The 9,548-nt window shown below is 31.8% G+C and overlaps 1 long non-coding RNA gene across 12 annotated transcripts; it reads right to left on the reverse strand.

The window, feature by feature from the left end:
- Positions 1 to 2,492: 2,492 nt before the first annotated feature.
- Positions 2,493 to 6,537, reverse strand: si:dkey-46k9.4. Of its 12 annotated transcripts, none has more exons than XR_002457238.3 (9): positions 6,292 to 6,537; positions 5,865 to 5,924; positions 4,977 to 5,128; positions 4,507 to 4,558; positions 3,482 to 3,666; positions 3,289 to 3,396; positions 3,156 to 3,215; positions 2,890 to 3,064; positions 2,493 to 2,793 (listed from the first exon to the last, which is right to left on the reverse strand). It is a non-coding gene; the product is annotated as a si:dkey-46k9.4 (long non-coding RNA). The 12 variants fall into 12 exon arrangements; XR_012385464.1 differs by having other exon boundaries at positions 3,156 to 3,212; positions 3,482 to 3,584; positions 6,249 to 6,531; XR_012385457.1 differs by having other exon boundaries at positions 6,249 to 6,483.
- Positions 6,538 to 9,548: the final 3,011 nt, after the last annotated feature.

A 9,548-nucleotide genomic window follows, 5' to 3' on the forward strand; every position in this document is an offset into this window, starting at 1 on the left:
TTTTATTTGTGGCATTATAAATAAATTATAAATGTTTCATTAAAAATGTATTGTGTTTATTTGCATACTCATTTACAATGAACTACTATTTATACTATTTAATGGGCACTATATTTGTCATTTAAGTTTGACATATATTTATATTTGTATACCTACATGATGCAGGGTTTAGTTACAGCAAATGCTTGAAATGTTTTCAAACATTAAGCTTTTTTATTATTTTATTATTCGTTTCAAATTAAGTATACTGCCTATGATCTGGTTTTACTATGATCATTTTGCACATCAGGTTACCCCCACAAAGTAATCTCACGGTAAATATACATTTGTATTTTTAATAAGACAATAAATAACATGTAATATTAATACACATTTTGATATTTAAGTTATGTTATAAGGTTATAATCAACCTTCAGCCGGAAGATTACCAAATAGAGACAAAGTGTGACGTAGATTGCGACGTTGTGATTGGACTATAACTTCAAAGCCAAATTAAAAGATCCTTCGTGTTGCTAACTATGTTTTGCTAACTTTGCCACTTTACTAACAGTGTCCTTTATCAATGAGTTATCGCTGTGTTTTAAATAGTTAACGATTAACCAAGATCGTAACCCTAAACTTAACCCTAACTACACCTTTCAAGGAACTACAATTTGTAGCGCCATGTCTTTCCCCTCCCATCTATACAGCGACAAAGGATTGTGGGTAATGTAGTTTAAAGCCTTTTTGTAATAAAATGGAACAGATACAAATTTTAATGAACTAAAGACTATCTGAATAAGGTAATTGTGCATATATTTATGACATATATGAAAGCCAGGCATAAATTTGTTATTTTACAATGAGTATTTTTTAAACAGCTTTTATTGACTTGATCAGTATATATCAGACTATTATATCCAACATTATTTATTGAACATAGCATAGGTAATAGTCTTGCTGATATTCTCTCACTCATTTCTCGTTTGAAATGAATGTGAATACTTTTTCCTTTTCTACGGGGCTCTACTCATCCCCTTTGAGTAAAAGGGCAGTTAACCTATGTAGATGTATTATCTTCAACATGGACAAGAAATTGTATTGTCACATGTACAGTTGTGGTAAAAAAAAAAAAGTTGTAAAAATAAGCTAAACATTAGTATCCTCTTTAATCACAAGTTATTAGCAATAGTGATCTATGTTCATCACAAATATTATGAGTTCAGAATAATATGTGTGGATGTAATTCTGTAAGTGTGTTTCATTAATGGTCATCATGTGATGTTTAATTGTTTTCACTTTATTTGAAATATGGATAAAAGCTCTTTTAAAATATGTAAATGTTTATAAATAAAACCTTTTTAAAGACATGTATTTGTTTAAAAACCACTCTTTATCTGATTATTTTTACTTACTAAATCTTCAACTGTTTGTGTAACAGTATGATTTGATGACAATGGATGAACTTGTGTTTAATAATGATTCCACATAATGTCTTTGTCCTGCATGTGGGTTAATTTGTTAATTATTTTTTTTTATGATCAAATGATTGTAAGATTTGCTGCATTGTAAGAATCATGAAAATATTGAGAAATGAGGTAACAATGATGAAAAGATATCCTTTCAAATGCTGCGAATAGTTCAAACCTCCAAATGATTAAAAATACATAGCCATTAACCAACAAAATAAAAATGCAAACATTTAAATTATCTAAACTAGAAGTAAAATAGTTCTGTGCTGTATTTATAAGTTACTGTGTAGTTCTATGTCTACCAAAAATACATATTTCAATACATATTTTATTTTCATTCATTCATTTTCTTTTTGGCTTAGTACCTTTATTAACCAGGGGTCGCCACAGTGCTATGAACCGCCAACTTTTCCAGCATGTTTTTATGCAGCAGATGCTCTTCCAGCCGCAATCCATCTCTTGGAAAATATTTTATTTTTTATCTTGCATTCAATAAAACATTATACAAAGTTAATTTTTATTTTCAGAATAACAACCGTCGCACTGTTATCTCACAACAAGTGCAGCAGTTTTTTGTTAGACATTCTAACAAATTAATACAAATGTTTCAAAGTAAGGACAAAAATAAAAGGAGATTAATTTTTTTTTTTTTTTTAGAAAAATCCATGAGGACCAAATGGATCCATCAGATCTTTGATGTAAATCATAGGTTAATTTTTCCAGAGGTAGAAGTCTGGTTGCCTGACTCAGCCACATATTGACTGGAGGTATCTGAGCAGTTGACCATAATAATGTACATTTTTTGCCCAAGTATATGCAAAAATTAAATTTATCATAAAAATGTATCATAAAATTAATATTTTAAAAGCTCTTAATGTCACTTAATGTAATAATTTTATTTTAATATAGAGTTCCTTAAATCGTTATATGTTGTAAGCAGTTAGGCATACAATAATGCTCTTAATTTACAACACTGATTGATTTTAGAGGAATGCTTACATACTGTACATATCTATGTATTTAAAAAAAAAGACAATTTGGTTATAGATGACAATTTTATTTAATTTTTTACAGATTTTATTACATGCTTTAGATTCAGGGTTGAGGTCATCCTCTTCTGGATTACAGTAAAAGAACATCCACAGTCAATGTCATACTCATCAGCTGGAGCTTTATTTAAAAAAAATCTATGTTCTCTGCTCCAGCCAAAACTTGCAGGTACCTTGCAGGTCTCTAGATTGCACCATCGTATTGTTGTTTATTTCTCAGTTATTTTGTTGCTTTTTGAGAATGATGATCCATAGACCTTTTAACCCCTCTTCGTTAAGGGCACATGTCGAATCTTAAAAAAAGAACACAACAACATAAAAATATATTAATATTCTTTGGACTGGGTAACCTTATGCTTATGTCTGTGCCAAAAAATACAAATACATACCAGTACATTTCAGTAGCAAACAAGCAAGAAAGTTCTTTGAAAGAACCAGGATGAGTTGAAAGGTATTTATAGTGGTTGAACATCTCTGCCACAAGAATCCACTGCTTCTCCTGAAGAATCCTGACCAGCAGGATGATGTTGAACACCCTCCTCTTTGTTGCTGGGTCAGCAGAGTCTGAAATATATTTATGAAAAGAAAGTTGTATAACAAGGATTATACGTCAACTTTTAAAGAATCAACACTGACAGAAGTCTAGTGTCCATACCATGCAATATGACAAAGACATCCATATCACTTCTGTTTTTTGTTGTCTTTGCTTCTGCTACTGAAAAAAAAATGACAGTAATAGTAACACAATTTTTCATGACTACATGTAATATTAATAAGAATTTCCTCACCCTCTGCCCACTCCTCTACATCACAGACCAAAGTCTTCCAATTGGTTTCCAGTCACTGCCAGTTTCATGGATTCTGTTTTGCAACTTGCTTTGTAGAGCTGTTGCGGTCTACAGTGATAAGCAATCAAAAAATCACAATACTATTCAAATAGGTTACTGAACAACTAAAACAAATTCAACTGGATATTGTTACCTTCTGATATCAACAGGTCAGCGAGATGGCCAAATTGTTGAATATCTGCTAATTCCAGCACATGACCATGAGAGTTACAGTAGCATGTCTGGTCACTGCAATCCTATAGAAGAAATATTGCACTGTTCAACCTCCTTCCCAAAAGTAAAACCAGGCATATCCTGGTATGCCTCACTCCATTTCACCTGGTTAACATATACAAACAAACAAACAAACAAACAAACAAACAAACAAACAAACAAACAAACAAATAAATAAATAAGTAAACCAATAAGTTTTGGCATTTACTTGTAGATCAGTTTAAGACAATCACATAGTTCATCTATCTCAGATATAAACTCATGTGATTAGGCATGAAACACACTAAAATCATGGGCTTAAAGATGGTGCTGAAACTTTGGACAGCTTTTTGCAACTCTTTGGAGGTAGTGTCATTAGTTGATGTAGTCCACAAATCTTCCTGTCAATTCTTAATCCTTAGCTGTAAATAAACCTTCAAAAATGCCAGTGTTTGAAAAAGGAATGAAACAGTACAGAACAAGTGCATAACAGTTTATATCTTCTAATCTAATTTTCTTAGGTGAACATCACAGAGCTGTTTTCTTGTTAATTTAGTTTCAACACATACAGTTTAAAGTACCTCGTGCATTCTTGAAATGGTTATGCTTATGGTTCATATCTACTTAAATTGGCAGTATATCTAGTGTGAAAGCAGAACAGATGAAGGGCTCTTCCTTGCAAATACTATCCACCTTGTATTGCACAGACTCCCACTCAAGAATATCTCAGAAAAATGTCTGCTGAGATCTTAGCAGTCCATTAAAAATAATTATACCAACATATTTTCCACCAATGGAAAGAATATAAAAATACTTTAGGATATATTAATACTTGCATGACCAAATCTGAGATAAAAAGGCCATCAGTATGCCTTAGTTTAAATAAAACCAAAATTTTACTCTAGCCCACTGTCACCTAGGTCTACAGATACAGGAACTAATGGAAACAATGAAGTACACACTGACAGTCACTGGAGCAAGGCCCTCTCACAGTTGGGAAGATTGGAGTTCCTATGAGCTGTACCAGATAAAAACAACAAAAAAAATGTACATTTATAACATTTCTAACTTATCCTAAGACTAGTAGACAAGCAGCATAAGCAGTTCTAATTTCCTAAACCCCAATGTGGGCAGTTGATGGCCTATAAGGTGTCATAAAATCAGACAAAACAAAATACTTTCTGAAAAAGAAAAAAAATGGTTGGCCACTATCAACACCCAGAACAATTAGTTTTAAACAGTTAGGCCACAATATTTTGTGAGCTTATGCTGTAGTTTTTTAATGTTTGTCATAAACAATAGTAATAGTAAAACTAATGCGTTTCTTTCTGTTATTACAATAGTAGTGAAAGAATAAATGCATTTTATCTCATACAATCACATATGCCTAAACAATGTAGATATTTAATATACATGGAATGAAAAACTTCACTAACCCTTGACTGATTCCAGAGTGGTCTTGGCCTTCCTTACATGGTGGGGCTTTCTGCAGATCACCAAGTTGTCATCAAAACTTGAGCTTATAATTGAGATCTTGATGATAAATCTGAGTATTGAGGAATCACTCATGGTGATAGGCAGAAACAGGCTGAAAGACACAAGAATTAATCAAACAAATATAAATGTGTTAACAGAGATAGAGAGAGAGACAAGTGCAATTTAACATATAAACATGGGTAAAGTGATTTTACTTTTTGCTTATTAGAAAACAAAATTGGATTTTTAAAGAAATCTAAAGAACCTGAAAAGAGCAAAGAAAAAATATTCATATCTGAACAGTGAACACCTTATAATGTACACCTGTATATATATATATATATATATATATATATATATATATATATATATATATATATATATATATATATATATATATGTGTGTGTGTGTGTGTGTGTGGTAGATTAAGCTATTTTTTTGTTTAGTTTTGTGTTGTACAATGAATAAAATGTGCTCAGACGGGCAAAATTTCTGCCTTTTTCCTTTAAAGGCATGGAAAATAATTGTTTTTACAATAAACCTTTGGAAACACTTGATGTTCTTTAATATTGAAACAATTACGAATACATTTGTATTATTAGAGTTGCATATTGCATATTATATATAGATTTTGCACGAATTCTATTGTGGAAAACAACAATCTGGTTAACGTTACACTGTTCCTTATCTTAAAATGTATAACTTATATTGTTCTAATGCATGACCAACGTTATATGTGAGAAAAATATGTTTTTAATAAATGAACTTGATGTAATTAGATAACGTTGCTAGTTCACAGTACATGCTTTATCAACAAATCGTGTTTATTTGTTTACTTTTTACTTACCTTGTGGAAAACCGCAGTGAACCTTGGGATCGCAATGAACCTTGGGATAGCGAGCATAGACTGTAAAAAATAGATCGCCACATACAATGACTCCAACTTTAATAAATAATTTAAAATGAAAAATATCAGCCGAAAACATTTTTAAACTTAGTACTTGAAATTTAATATTTTTTTTAAAGTAAAAAAATAATAAATAATATGAATGAATCAAAGTTTTATTAGGCATAGTTACCCTAAACTGGACAACCGAATATATTTTCACTCATTAAATATAAAGTAAATGATAACATATTTATAAACACCAACTAATCTCCAATAAAAAATATATTATGCAGCATTAACGTAATATTTAATGTTGACAGTTGAACTCATCTGAGAACTCACCGCTGATGCAGTTTGACCAATAGCAGAGCGGCGTTAAACTCACCGTGAAGGGATGTCACGTGGGCCGAAGTTTATTCATACAGTAGTTTCGACCCCGTTTACAGACGCTTTTCATAAACAAAATAAAAATTACATATTTTTAAAATAAGAAAACTGTGATAATAGGCGTAAATCAGGTTTTAAAAAGTTTGTTGACATCTATTGGTAATTATACGAGCCTCCAGCGTCTCCCTATGACGCCTCAGGCTCAGGCACAGATTCTATAGGGAATCCCTGCACGTCTAAATATGACGCTAAAGGGGTACCCTGTGCGTCAATAACTGACGCCGAGGGTTCCTGACCAAGCGTCAGTATATGACGAGTTGGGAGTGAGAACGTGTTGGGTTCGCCTGCACAAACCATAGCAAATTTACAAAATGTCTAATAAGAATGTGCAGAAAACTTTTGAGTGGTAAGATTATTACAAGGAACTATATAGTTTGAGCAACGTGAGCAACTCATAATGTAAGAAACAATTCAGTCTGATTTGAAAAAGGCTCCAAAGCAACTGAGGTTAAACTCTGCTAAACAGTACCTGTTAATGAACAGTTTCTGTATTTTGTGATTCACAGGTTTTCTGTTTGTTGTGAATTGCATTATGGTACCTTGATTTTTGTTCTGTCAACTTTTGATCTCTGCCGTTTAACAGAGCAACATTTATTAATATTTTAGAAGTTTAAAACAACATATAAGTCATTATTTTTATAGAATTAAACCCAAAAAATAACAGTAAAATACATTATAAAAAAATTGTCCTATTTAAAAAGGCAGACGTGGTTGCTGGAATTTAACTTAAAAATAAATGTTATTAATAATTTGAAATAAACTTTTAACTGTACTTTGTTACACAAATAAAAACAACTATGATAATGTGGATGAGAAAAATGAGGAACCAAAAAGCTCATTACAAACAATTTTTCCCACAAGCAGAGAAACACTAATATATGGAGACTCTACACCATCAAGGTGTAACACACATACAATTAAAGTAATAGAAATAAACATTATTTATTAACATTAGATTCAACAAAACTCTAATGTGCATAACTCAAGAGAACCATATTAATGTCAACAAAAAGCATAAAAATGAAGCGTCATGCAGATAATTCTAGGAAGAATGAATGGTTATTCACTGTATATATTAAAGAAACTGCCTGTTAAACAGATCTTTTTTTTAGCCAGAAGATTACTGGAGAACTACACACAGGACACTTTAATGACCTTCAACTTCCATCATGCACCTCACACACACCAGTTTCTGCTTCCTCCTGATTACACACACACACAGAGCTGGAAGCTCATGATGGACTGACGACTATGATGATAAAGACACCTCATTCACACAGACTCTTTGCTGAGTCTTATTTTTCCCTGTGAATCATTACAAAGTGTTTTTTTCTGTTTGTCCTGTCATGTTTTGATGCTTATCTTGTTTACCGTTATTGATGTTTTGTATCCTGTCCTGTTTCTAATTCAGTGTCTAATAAATGTGTAGGGTTGGGTTAGGTCTCTGTTTTAGATTTCATCTAAATATTTCATATAGTCTCATATTTTCAATTAAACTGTTTACTTGTTTTGATAATGTATTATTTCTTAGTATCAATTGCCAAAAGAGTTTTTTTGTTAACTCAACTTCAGACATTTTAGGTCAGTGCAACTGATGTTTTCAATAACTGTGTAAACAAGAAAAAAACTAAAGAAAATAAGGATTATGTTGTTGTTTTTTTCACTCAACTTTAGGCATTCCAGTTCAGTTCAGCAGAAAAAAAATGTTCAGTTGGCACAACACAAAAAAGTTTTGTTACAGAGTAATTCACCTCTCCAGAAAACTAACAATCTTATGTTAACCCAACTAAATTTTTTTTTTTTGTATTACTGACAAATAATTTTAGGTCAGTGCAGCTGATGTTTTCAAAAGTTAAGTGAACATGTAAACGCAAAAGGAAATAAGGATTATGTTTTTTGTTGTTGTACTGGCTTAACATTTTTACAGTGTAAGGGGTTGTAAACCACTGTGGCTCACATGCATGTGAAAGGGCTTCCTAAAGATTTGTAAAGGATAATGCTTCTCAATGGGGTTTAGAGCACCACACTGATTGAAGTCGATCCAGATAAAATAAAAAAGGTAAAACAACACTGAATTCTCTTACTTAAACCCTCGAATGCTCAAAATAAAATTAATTCTTTTGCCCATACTATTGCAGCTCTTTAGTTTTCAGCTAAGCTGCTAGCCACTAGATGATTCAAATTGTCTATAACCATTAGGGATAATGTAAATGAAGGTATTTTTAATTACATCTGATAGATTTATGTAGTCGTATATTGTATAAAATAAAGTGACTAGAATATAAACCATTTTTATTCATTACAAGATCTAAAACTACATTGTAATCAATTGATTTATGCTTTAGGTTGTTAATGGAGAAAATGGATTATAATTGCAAAGACCAAAGCGATTTCCCAGATAAAGTGCAGTTTGAGTATACTCAGGGGATGCTTAGCGAAACCTTGTGGTTTAAAGTAATGGAAAATATTACAGCTTCTTGTGATACTAAAATAAACTGGTGTATGTTTCAAGGCTGTTTCCGGGTGAGATGAAACCTTCTAATGTGATTAAAATTGTCCAATCTGTACTGATTTGTCACAGCTTCTACAAACACTGCCATTTATATAGAACCATTGTAGAAAGATTCATATAAATAAAGTGCATGTTATGCTTGATTTTTGTGGTAAAAAATGTAATTATTGAAATAACGGTTACTGTGTTTTTAGGAAGCATTTATGGAAGTTGAAATGCATTTCATATAAACAGTCATCATTGGCTCTGGTTTTAACAATGAATTGTATTCTTTCTTTCTGTTATAATATTGACAACAATGCGAAAAGAAGAAATTACAATCAGATCATTCAATTACTGTTGTATATACAAAGCCTTAATCTTGATCCTAACCCTGACCCAATACACGACTGTGTGCTTTTTACAAAGCAATCCCCTGAACTTTCCAAAACTGCCTAAGATGCCTGAATGCCTCAAAGCTTTGTTCTCATGGCCATGAAACTATCCCTTTGACTGGATATGATCTAAAATGTGTGACCACGTTGTAATTAATTAATCAAGACTTTTAAGTCTTCAGGTTGTTAATGGAGGAAATGGGTTATAATTGCAGAAAGCAATTTGCCAGATCAAGTGCAGTTTGAGTATACTCAAGGGATGTTGAGCAAAACATTGTGGTTTAGAATGGAGGAAAGTCATTTAAACCC

The sequence above is a fragment of the Danio rerio genome, chromosome 9 (assembly GCF_049306965.1).
Source record: "Danio rerio strain Tuebingen ecotype United States chromosome 9, GRCz12tu, whole genome shotgun sequence".
NCBI classification, from domain to species: domain Eukaryota; kingdom Metazoa; phylum Chordata; class Actinopteri; order Cypriniformes; family Danionidae; genus Danio; species Danio rerio.